The sequence below is a fragment of the Sebastes fasciatus genome, chromosome 19, assembly GCF_043250625.1.
Source record: "Sebastes fasciatus isolate fSebFas1 chromosome 19, fSebFas1.pri, whole genome shotgun sequence".
NCBI lineage: Eukaryota > Metazoa > Chordata > Actinopteri > Perciformes > Sebastidae > Sebastes > Sebastes fasciatus.
Window position 1 is genome coordinate 16,843,736 of NC_133813.1, and position 13,083 is coordinate 16,856,818.

Here is a 13,083-nt window from a genome sequence, read left to right on the forward strand (position 1 = left end):
GATTGACCTGCAGAGAGGGATAGAAGAGAAAGAAAAACAGAGGGAAAAAAAACATAGATGTGAAGAATGGGAAGGAGTGTGCACAATTGCTAAAACAGAAAAGAGAGAGAGAGAGAGAGAGAGGGGAAGTAAAAAGGGAACGAGAGGTTAAAGGAGGGAAATGGCCTGTGGCTGATTGAGGTAAAGTGGAAGTTTGGGTGTGATTGTTCAAACTGCAGGACACACTCCATAGTCTGTATCCTGAACCCCTCCCACCCTCTAACCTACCACCTCTACACACACACATACACACACACACACACACACACACACACACACACACACACACACACACTTTGAAATGTGCTGTACCGCTGCAGCTTGAGAGAGTTTGGTCCATTAAAATGTTGAAAGAACACATAAGGGCTTTTATTCGGCTGCTGATTCAGACTCCGCTTGGCTCCTCGCACATGAGAGGAGTTCTGGGTTTAGGTTTAGTTCCCAGGGTGTTGAATAATAGACTCTGCCGCCTGGTTTCTTAGACGGTGGGGTCACACCCAAAATGGGTCACAGTTCAGCCGGTGACGGGCCCTCTCCTGACGAGAGAGGTGGTGTGTTTTAATGAGCCTGGATCCCACGCTGAGAGGATTAGTGTCTTTTGGGGCTGGAAAAAAGTATTTTAAGTGAAAACTCTCAAGCTAAAGTAGTAGACAACTGAATGTTTACATTGAGCTCTAATTTATACATTTCATCTTTTCTGGGCATCACCCATTTGCAGGGGAACCTCCGATGCTACAGTAAATGCAAATTTTTTTTTTTCTCTACTAATAAAAACAAATTGATCACATATAGATGCAAGGTTGTGGGTAAAGTGTTTTTGCTAACAACATTTAAGAACTTTGAAAAAAAAAAAGGTTATCATAGTTCAGGCTGTTCTCATACACCGTTCGTAGATATACCTACAAAAAGTAATGCGCTGTAATTTGTATATATCCCACGAAATCAACTCGTATGTAATCCACATGATCGTGAACAAAGAAGTATAAAGAGCGACAAACGCCGCATAGGAAGGAGGTCAGGGTGGATGGGTGGGTCAAAAAAACACCAGACTTTTGCCCAGGAGACAGCTGTTCGTACCACATGTGAGTCAGGTAACTTCCGCACTTACGTTACGCCACTTCCACAATCTTTTCCTAAACTTAACCAAGTAGTTTCCTGTGAAGACAGAAGTTTATTTTGAAAAGACTGTATGCATGTAACGAGTGTAAATTGACACATGTTGCTGGAAATGAGGAATAACTTTTCGTAAGATATCGTATGAACTGTTGGGTGAGGATTAGTTTCATCATTGAACCTGTTTAATCATACCTATGTTTAAGTTATTCCACAAATTATTTTAGATATTGCAGAGCTACTTCTTGGTTCCACTTTGAATAAACCATAGCTGTTCGTGCATGCAGTTTTTATAGAGAAAATATGAAACATATTTTGGGCCCAGTTGGTTCTCGCTGTCTCACTTGTCATGTTGCTTTCCCTCCTGGACGCTGTTGTAAAGCTGTGACTAACGGCGTCGCTGCCCAGAATTCAGCGAGAAATAGGTAAAATGTCACAGTAACCGATGACGGCCAAAACTACAACGCAGAGATTGTCCAGTATTTGAAATGCATTTTAATCAGCAAATGAAAGATAAATCAATCATTAAACATTTCAACTTGCACCTGTAGGGTTACAAGCTGTGCGTGTGGGTGTTTTTTCTGTACACAAAATGCACTTTGAAAGCATTGAAGACATCTAACTGAATCAAATTGTTTGCTCCTTTGAGATGTTTGCTGTCCTTTGTATTTCTTCCTCTACTAAACACACTAACTAAAGCTATGAAACTGGTATAATACGAGGTAGAGAACAGGAACCACCTGGCTGAGGGTTAAGGCAAACAGTGTAGACCAGGAAGAGATGGAGGATTGGGACCGATTTAACTCCAGCAGCAGCTAAAACAACAAAAAACACACACCACACAGCTGGATGGACAAAACCTAAAAGGTCCCTGCTTCTTAACCTGTCACAAACACTTTGCTGTGTGTACAACTTGACATGTAGAGAAAAGAAAGAAAGCAAAACCTGCTTCCCTCTCGGACAAGTAATGAAAATAATCTTCCTTCCTTCCTCACCTTTGTATCCTACATAATGTTATTGACACATTTGTTCATGCTTGCACACGTGTCAGTTTTTTCACGAGGAGTTTGATACGGATCTATTGATTTCTTTTGAGTTGCTAAACAAGCTCTAAAAAAAGAAAAAAACACATTATCCACCTGTGCAGCCCAGATGAATGAGTCATCGTGTTTTGATACCGGAGTAAAAATAAAGTTAATGGAAGGAGGCTTAAAACCTTGTGTGGGCTCCGGTATAAACCTTGGCCCGAGCCTGTAGTCCATTTCCAGTATAAATGCAGTAATTGAGTGACACATCCATTTTCTATTTATGAGCTGGTTGCATAAGAGGGAGAGAGAGAGAGAGAGAAAAGGGCTGTGGAGAAAGGCCAGTCTCAGAGAGATGCAATTCAGAAAGAGGTTGTCAGAGAGAGGTTTTTTTATATATAAACATTAAACCAGAAAGGACACACATAATTAACAAGCTGCTGTTTTTCTTTTGCTCTTTTGCATTTTTAGCATTTAGCTTAAATATCATGACATTTTGAAGAACAACTCAACAGAAGGAGCAGCTCAGGACATTTGATCCCGTCTAGTGGGGGGAGTGCATGTTTGTGTGTTTGTGAGGGAGGCCACAGCTTGGTCAGCCATTCATTAAGTGTACTCTCTCCATCCCTGGCAACAAGTCGTAAGACACACCATGCTACTAACAGTCGGTGTGTTGTTCTCGGTGTGTGTGCGTGTATGTGTGTGTGTATCCCATCTCCAGAGGCACCTCTTCAAATGTTTCGGGGGGAACTTTTCAGATATTTGATATTTCTCTCCTAAAAACATGCAACGCGATGCTGGGACCAGCTGCCACCTTTGCTTGGGGACACCTTAGAGTCTTTGTTTGTGTGTGTTTCTGCGTTTGTGTGTGTGTGTGTGTGTGTGTGTGTGTGTGTATGTGTGTGTGTGCGTGTGTGTGCGTGTGTGTGTGTGTGTGTGTGTGTGTGTGTGCCCACATGCGAAAGTGATTGAGGTGTGAGTCACTTTGAGTCATTGCTACTTTATTTAGCTCGCTTGTTGAAAGCTTGTTGAAATGAGAAGAGAAGACAAAATAAGACACAAGAAGAAGAAGAGGTGATAATGATCACAGAGACGTGATAAGAAAACATGAGATTAGAAGTAGTTCAGATAAAATCATTAGCCAAAGAAAAGGAAAAAAAAAGATAAAAAGCAGTAGTGCTATAGCTATAGTATATTTGGCTAACTGTGTCCTAACAGAAAACGGACCAACTCCCCATCCTCTCCTATTCGCCAACCTCAGATTCAGTCTACTTTTAGATCTAATCTTGTCTGTTTGCAGGTGTTGCAGTTTGTCACACACTTTGGAAAACAACACTAAGCCTACAGCCGTCCTGGCAGCTCTGTGAATCTGTACTTAGCTGAACTAAGTGCTAACATCAGCATGGTAACATACCCACAGTCACAATGCTAACATGCTTATGTTTAGCAGTGGTTTGCCATGTTCACTAGTGTAGTGTGTTAAGCATGATCATATTTGGTAATCAGCACAAAGCACAAACTACAGCTGAGGCTGATGAGAATGGCATTAATTAAGTATTGGATTTAAAAAAAAAAATGTTTACCTTATGATGATGAAACTTGAGGGATCTCCAAATTTATTACAGATCTCCCCCGACATAGGCCAGAGATCTGACTACCAAAAGACCATGAGAGAAGTAAAGTATTAGGATAAATATCCTCTGTGAGGACAACAAATCTTTTTCAGAAAACATTTTGACTTTCCATTGCCTTTTCATTTTCATTGACGTGCCATGACATGTCAAAATGTCTACTATATAAAAAAGGGTATCTTTAAGATAATTAAATGTTTTCTTCATTATTAGTGCACTGTATTGATGTACACCATAGACTGTATATAAAGACGGACGACATGACATCTCCTCAAAAGTGAAGCCAAAACATCTCGATCGCCCCCTGGTGGCTGGCTGCAGTATAGGTCATAAATCCCGCCTCCTTCAATGTTAGCGGATGGAACATGGGCCAAAGTCAAAGTACACGTCAAATACATTTTTCCCAAAGATGGTTTCTGTCATTTTAAGTAGTTCTTATTATGCTGATGTATGTTCAAGTGTTCATTTTCCTGATAAGTTTGGTTTTAAATAGGTATTTGATTCTATAAAAAGGGGTTGAGACTTCATGATTGACAGCTGCTGAAGGCTTGGGAATTGTACCAGAGAGGGGATGTAACTTTAACTTTCCATAACCGTCACGAGTCTGTGTAATAGAACGTGTCAATCTGATCATAAGATATTGTGGTTAGTTGTTGTGTCTTTCTAGCCAAACAGTTATTGTGGTGCAGCTATGTGGCTCAGCTAACAAGCTGTGGCCGTGCTCGGCTCGTGATTGGCTCGGGCGGGTGTGTGGGCCGAACCTCGATACCACAGCTCCAGCCCCGCGATCACTACTGAGCAGACTCTGGCTCCAAATGACGTCAAAATCTCAAGATGGCAGCTCCTGTATCCGGGACATTTTGGCTTCACTTTTGTACAGTGGGAGGAAGTGGAGACGTGTCATCTATCTATATGTACAGTCTATGATGTGCACTGATACACATGCAAAATAATAGTTTTGACATTCAAATTTGGAAGACTTTAAAGTATGCAAACCTGAAGAGAAAGTGAATTCAAATTTTTTTTTTTTTTTACAAAATCCATTGGCTCAAATCCCAACTGTCGTCTTACAATAACTTTCATTTTCCTCTCCTCCTTACCAACCTATAAAACAAGAATTGTTCTGAGAAAACAAAGACGGGCAACATCTGCAAGATCAGCACTCGCAGTGATGAGAGACGGGAAGGGAAAGTGCAGAGAAGGAAGGATGGGAAGGGATGAGAGGAAACGACCTGTGGGTTGTCTCACGGTGTTTTAGTTTTTTCTTTTTTCCAAAACGGAAAGAAAGTTAAAGAAATGGAAGAAGCCTGCTTTCTTTTTCGCAATGTTCAGCTCTATAAACACACATGTGAGAGTTGTGATTGTCTTCCAAAACCGTTCCAAAACAAGTGCGTGAGGAAATCACATGTCTGAATTCAATTTTTCCGAGTACCTAACACTTTGAACACACACAGCTTACAAGCATATGGACACACTTTCAAATACAAATACGTGCAGATATTTTGCTTTCTCTTACACAAACATACACTGCTCCCCTGACACAATATCACGCTTTCAGCTGAGGATTGTTTTGCTCTCATATCAACTCTTCCTCTCCATCACTGTGACAAAGGTCAGTCCCCCCTAAACACAATGGCTGCCAGTAGCTGGTAGCCTGACTCACTGCCAAACCGTTTGACCCTGCAGCTTATCAGACATTTAACATCATTAAAGACTTCTAAGCAAAACATAAGCTGAGTCACTGCTTCTGTCTTAGTCATAACAACAAGCGCTGGAACTATGACAGAGATATGATAGACAGGGTTCATCTCGTCACTCGCTCAAGCTGGACTTCGAGATGCTCGTTGCACACATTTACAGTATGTGTGTACAACACACCATCCGTACATGTGATCAATGACAACATGCTGCCACAACTTTGCGGGTTTGGTTGGTTTTCAAACATTTCAAACCTTCCTGTGTTCTCGCTAGTGGGGCCCTTACAAACAGGCTTTGTTTGTGAGTTTAAAAACAGGAAATGCGTTACACGTCATGTGCTGTACCCAAAGCTAATATCTGGTTTCTCGCTGTGATCTTTTTCCAGGCAACGTCTAACTGGATTATCTATGGTGATACAACTTCTCACCGTACGATTCCCCCAGGAAATAAGAAATGAAAAACAGCATGAGGCCAAAATCATGATTATAATATTTTATTATGTGCTGAGACAAAGTTCAAAAGGACACAACGTGTCAGCTCAATAAATAAATCAAATTGTTGATTGCAAAATAAAAATTAGTGCTGCAGTTTCTGTTGCACAATAAATGCTTAAGAGTTCTTTCGATATGCTGATAAGTTATTACATTCGTCCTTTTACACCTACAGTATAACTAGAGTGACAAAGATCTTGACTACACATTGATTCAGACAAACTCCACCCCCCGTAGAGTCTCTAAACCTGGATTTCAGAGATTCCTTCGTCCCCGCTAAACCAGTAATACAACTCCAGACTGTCTTGTCTTTGAAAAAAACAACAGTGAGCCTGGGAAGACGGGCTGACTGAGGGATATATGAAAGAGCCAATTGTAAGGTTGAACTAATTAGGAGGCCACGATCGAGACCCACAGACAAAAACTGGGGTCAGAGGGGTCAAACTACAACCTGCTCATTAAGTGAGTTAGATATGAATCGGCTATTGTTGTCTTCCAAACGGTCTAATTCTTATAATTGAGTTTTACTCTAATACAGAGATCATTCACGACATGAACTTATTCACAGGAAGCATCAGAAGTTATCATGTGAATTGTCTTTCTTTCTCATTACCTCTCTTCCACTGTTTACTGGAAGTTACTGCAAATCATGCTGCGGTCTGATTATAGATGTTGTGAAGCCTATTACATTAAAGCATTACTGCTTATTGATGAACACAGTCATAAGTTTGTGAGATAATCTCTTGTGAATTGCGTGAAGACAATTTCTTTTATCACAAAAGGATTATGGAACAAAAACAGCTCATGCACAATACTTTCTCTTGTCACATAGCTAATGGTTAGCTGTATTTAGCTATTTTTTTCCCCCTAAAGAGGCAGAAAATCTTCAAAACGTAGCTTTTGGTTCTGGTTTGGTCAACCAAATTGTGAGAACAAATATTTGGTGTTGGTGTTTGGATGGTAGATGTTTGACTTCCTGAAGCCACTCATTTAATTTGTGTTTTCCCACTGGGCAGTGTACATTTAGCTGAGGTCATAAGCAAATAGCATCTACTGTAGAGCTGCCTACAGTTTTATATGGGGGATGTTTTGAGCATTATTGGGACCAACCATACAACCATCAACTAACCACACCATGGCTGACCAAAACTATGAGCTAAAATTGTCTCAAAGCTAGGCGATGCAGACTGTAGAGTTGATTCTCAGTGGCATCTGTAGTACCAGTAACTCTTTCACACTACAGGGAGTTGGTTCCATCACTGTTTCTGGTCCCGACTCCACCATTCTTACTGGGGATTGAATTTCTCTTCATTTTCATAAACAGAGCTCTCATTTCCAACAAGTCGTCCAAATTAAACCACAAAATACGAGCGTTTTCTGATCTGACGCCCCTATCTGCAGGATGACATTTGTTCCTGCCATCCATAACGGTTACAAACCATCGTTGAAAAATAAATATGTTTTATGATGTGACAAGGCTATGGGCAAGGTTTGGTCAGGTTTAAGCACAAAAACAACTTGGTTAGGGTTAGGGAAACCACGTGGTTTGGGTTAAAATGCCTACTCATTAAGGGTTCATTGTCATAGTTACCATAATAACACTTTGTCATGGTCATGGTTTTAAAAAAACATTGACTTTTGGTTGGAAACAGGAAATAAAAAGCAGTCTCCTAGGCTAAAATCAGACATTTTGTTGACCCATCCGTCCATTTGGGATGTTCCTAACAACTAATTTCCCTGATGTTTAAACAGAAGTTTAAACTTAGACTAGTCGAGTAGACTAAAAGTAAGAAAACATTCAGAAAACGTTCAAAATTGAGCACAACTTAATCTATAAGGTTAAACTTTGCCCAGTTAGTAATGCACCCCATGAACACGGTGTGTGGTGTAATATTTGATAAAACACCAGTGGGGACTAAGAAGAGTCAAGGTTTGGCATCACTTATTCCAGTATCTTATAACCTTTTCCCACCGAAATTAGCACGTATATGCAGGTTTTTTAAACATGCTCACTAAAAATAGGTTAAAATAGGCTACGAAAGACAGGTTTTTTTTGGTAAAATGACTGTTGTCTGACTGGAGTCTGGTGGCTTTGAGGAGAGCATATTAATTGTATGTTTTATACGTTAATAAATTATATTAATTGTCAAAATCCCTGTTGATTTAATTTATTATATATACACTTCAACGTGCGTCACATAGCATCACATGACACACCCTCCCGGGTGTCATGTTTCCATCACTGCAGATTGGAGTGGAGCAGATAAATACCCGTGACTTCTTTGCTCCCGTCATAATTACTTTAGCCGTTAGAGGGCTTAATGAAATATATGTTGTTTTGGGGCAACTTGATTAAACGACTGGTTCAGTCCTTTTTTCTTGAGAGGACAGTCTCCTCATTTCCTTGCATTTTAAAACATCTTATTTTGCAAAATAATAAATATGAGTTTGCTTCACCTCTGAAACACCTTGTGGAAACTATCGTATATTCAGTTATTCCTGGATTCATTGCTCTCTCTCCTGCTCTATTGCTACAGGAATGAATCACTCCCATGAGAGGAGCTGGAGTGGCACTTCACTCTAAAAACAAGCAAACTCTCCCCTCCCTTTTGGTGCTGAAGAGCGGTCGGTGGTCCGGATTCAGGTCACAAATCTCTGATATATGAAAACATCCCTTGTTGCTGATTGTTACAATTGACAATGAAAAGATAACAAGATGGCTTGAGCTGCAAAAATAGATTAGGGTGCTTTTATTTACAAAAATAGTGAAAAAAACTAAAACTCTGACCTTCAAAAATGATATATGCAATTCGCAACAGACAGTGTTTTTTTAGTCACCTGTCTGGTTTACAGCCAACCAACCGTTTTACCCAATCTGCAATTTTACTGCCAGTTCCTACTGGAGATACAAGACGTTATAGGAATCACCATTTCCCATTCAAATAGCTTAAATAAACCCCAAAACATTGACACAATTTCATCAATAAGGTAACGTAACCTATGATCCAGTTAAACGTGGTATCTTGCACCATCAGTACACATGCGTGGGACTGATGTAGCCTCTATAAGAAAGCACTATGCATTGGCTCTGTTTCAGACCATGGGACTGCGGAGCAGAGGAACATCAGATTCATGTCATGTGAAAATCACTAAATCCAACTGAAGGATCACATGATCATCTTAGAACCGAGGAACAACTTTCAAATCCAGTTGTATAAACCCAGAAACAACTGGCAGTCTGACTGGAATTAAGGCCTGCTTTGTTTTGTTTTTATTCCTGAAAACTTGACAATTCAGAGCTGCAATGTCTCCACAAGACATTAGACTGTATAACTATTATAAAATAACCACTTCTAAAACATGTGTTACAGTCAAACTGCAGTATTGCCATTTTAAAGGATCCTATGATAGCTGGATCACAACAAAAACAATCGTTCCCAAGTCAGTCAGAGGGGTCTCCAAATTGTTTGTAGAGGAAATTAGAGCTAAACACACAGATGACCCCTCCCAAAACAAACTGTCTGTCCCAAAACACACTCCTACAAAGTCTGGGACGATGTGGCGGGAACAAGTGGACAACACGCGAACGCAGACGAGCAGGAATGTTTGCCGTGACTCGTTAGTGACGCACTATTTGTTGTTGTGCCACGCTGCAGTGCACTTATTGTTGAGGAGGGACACTTCACACTTGTTGGAGGAGGAAGAGGAGGGGGAGAGTGGGGAGGGGACAGGGGGAGGGGTTTTGTTGTGAGAATAAAAAGTCGAGGGTGTTCTCCTTTCGTTTCCTCCTTTCCCTGAAAGTCCCCCTCACACACACACACACCCTCCCTCAGTCTGTCTCCCTCCCACTCCCCCAACACTCATGTTGTTCCTAATGTCTTTCCTGTACAGGGCTTGGACCTGTTCCCACACCGTGTAGGACATCACTCAGTCACACACACACACCCTCCACCCTGTGCATACAGGCCTACATATTATAGCAGTCTGTCCAGATGCTTCATGTACTTGAGGTTTGAAAGATGGTACAGTATATTCTGAACATTTCAGGTCAAGCTCATCATTACAATCAGTCATCATTAAAAATGAAATATATATCATGTTTTGGCAATGACATTAAAGGAGCAGAGTGTAATACACTCAAACTGCGGTAACACAAGTCGCAGAGTGCAAAACCGTGGTACCACCAGCAACCGTCCGACTTTCGTTGCTCCTAAAGTAGTGTTATTATGGTAAGGATGAATTCTGAGTGAGGCGAAAGGCGCTATCACGGTTTTGTACTACCGCAGTCTTGGAAAGGGAGGAGTGAGCAGAGGGGTACTTAGTTGGTTGCAATCTGCAACCACACCACTAGATGCCGCCAAATCATACACACTGTACCTTTAAATTGTTCTTCAGAGAAGTTCACTTTGTGTCGAGCAAAGAAACAAACCTTTTTTTCCAGAGGGCAGTTTTTGTTTTGTGTTTTTTGAGTATTTTGGTAATTATTAAAGGGAAGTTTTGAACTAAGAAGGGACTGTTTTGGAAGCTGAGGTTTGTTTTAACTTCTTGCTCTTTGCTGGAAAAGCTTATTCACTAGTTTACATTGGCTGGTTTTCTACTACTGCTGGCTACGTGGTGCTGACAGTTTTTCTACTTCAGGCTCAGTATTTGCTTGTTTTGGGTTCAAATGACTTTCATTTTTCTCAGGCAGACATAAAAAAGACTTGTCTGGTCTATCACCGTCAGTGAGACGGTTGACCAATATATGATCAGAAACAAAAATGGACTTGTTTTGCCATCACTTTTTTGACTCCAAGAGGCATTTCCTGAATGGCATTTTGCCCAGACCTCCCATTAAGTACTAACTCCAATCTGTCCTGGCATAGACGTCTGTGTGAAGATAAAAATGTGATCAATGAGAGATTTCAGAATGACAGAAGTAAATTTAGTAGATTCATATCTTTCAACACTGTCTGTTATGTAAGCTCCTGGCAAAACATATTGTGTTAGATAAGCCAACAAAATAGACTGCACAAGGACAAAGTTTGGAATAAACCTTTCTTGTGCACCACTGAGCAGGGGGGCGGGGGGAACACAAAAGCTTGTTTCCTGTTTGTGTCACATTCAAACCCCTCCCCTCCATTTCCTTCCCTTGGGTTCGATTGTGCACCTGCACCTAAAGGCCATGCGTAAACACATTCAGCTGCTCGGCGCTCGATTGGACGCTGAATTCAACGGCTGCACAACAACACGTGTGGAGAAACAATGCAGCTCCTGGGTGAAAACAAGTTTGTTTTTCAGTGATCCTTGACAGAAAGAATAGAAAGTTCAGGAGGCCCTCAGATTCCTTTGCAATCTTCTTGTTTGGTGTTTGAGTGTTGACATTTGGTCACTGGGCTGAATATAGATGTTACATCCATCTTATTATGTAGAGGAATGAAAGGAATGTGAGCAGCTGCTCTACCCTTTGTTAAAAACATAAGGATTCAGGGTCACAGTGATGGATGTGGTAAAACAAAAAAAACTGTACAGCAGTTTTTGAACAAGGTTCTTTGAACACATGATGCGCAAAAAAAATGTTTGCTTTGTTTTTTAAGGTGATCTGAAAATGGCACAAACTGATTGATATCACACTATGTATCTACTATACGCCAATATGATTTATGAATAACAAGGTGTTGCAATATAGGAGATTAGCTATTTTATTGTCCACAGTGTGGAAAATTGTCTATAGTGTGAAAATCAATAAATGACAACAGACAATTTTCTTGCCGACAAATTAAAGGACCAGGTGTAGGCAAAGAATGCCACTCTGATCTCTGTCCTGAATCCATTATATGAAATAATCCTCAACAAGTTATGAGGTTATTGAAAAAATTATGCAAGAATAACAAGGAAAACAGAGTCAGAGGTAAAATTCCCCTTTTTTGGAAAATAATGAGGTCATGGAGCGGTTACTGTATGATTACATACAAGTCATGATGACACAAGCATTGAGTCATTAAAATGTTGACCATGTTTCAAATGTAGCCTGGATTAGCAATTATCATGAACACAGCGCAAGCCAATAATATATTCCATGGCCATGCTACTTTTTTGTGTGTCATTTGTACGCCTCTTTTGCTTGTCATTTCTACACAACGCAACAAAAATATAGGGTAATGGCCACAGTTAGGTTTAGGCAACAAAACCACTTAGTTGGGTTTAGGAAAAATGTCATGGTTGGGCTTAAAATAAAAACGTAAACTAAGTAAAAAAACGTATGGAAACAAGGTAAGAGAAGTACGGAAAACATCTCACAAACGTCACTAATGTAACTTCAAAGTAATTAAACAAAACGTTGGGACCCGAACACTGGTCTCCTGGTTGAAAGTCCTGTGTTTGTTGGACCCATCCACCTCCCCTCCCACTCGCACGCCCTTAACAGTCTTTCTCACTTTTTATTTTACGTCATCGGCTCTGAGCATAGCAAATTTAAGCGGATATGTTTTCATTGCACTTAGTACAGACTACATGGCGTACAAATGGCATGCCAAAAGCAAAAGTGGCGTTTTTATGACACGCAAAATGACTTGCGATTACTATGTCATTCATACGCCATTTAGTGCGACCAGGCTATTATTATATCATTATATGTCACTGTACATTGGTTGGCAAGGCAACGCCAATTTTACAGATGGAACCCCTGTATTGTAGAATTTCAATATTTGACAAATGGCCTTGTGAAATTGTACAGAGGGGTTAACGACGGCAACGGTTTTCATATTTTACTGTGCCTGAAATCAAAGTTTGCATGACCAGGATAGTCTTGAAAAACATTGTAACTTGTGGCAACAACTAGGAAAGAAGTTTTCCTGATTAAACAAAATCTTAAAGTTGTTTTCACTGAGCTAAACTAAACCATTTGGACATGATGAACAAAGACAATATTGTCATTTATGAAATGTCGTTTACTTGTTGTCACATACGTCTTTCTTAGCAAAGAAATTTGAGAATTATTTTCCTCTTGTACATGAAATCATAGATGAGTTCCTATTACAGGTAAGAGGCTTTTATGCTTTCATCTGTTGCCTTGTTTCACTCTGAGATTTCTCTAAACCAACAGAC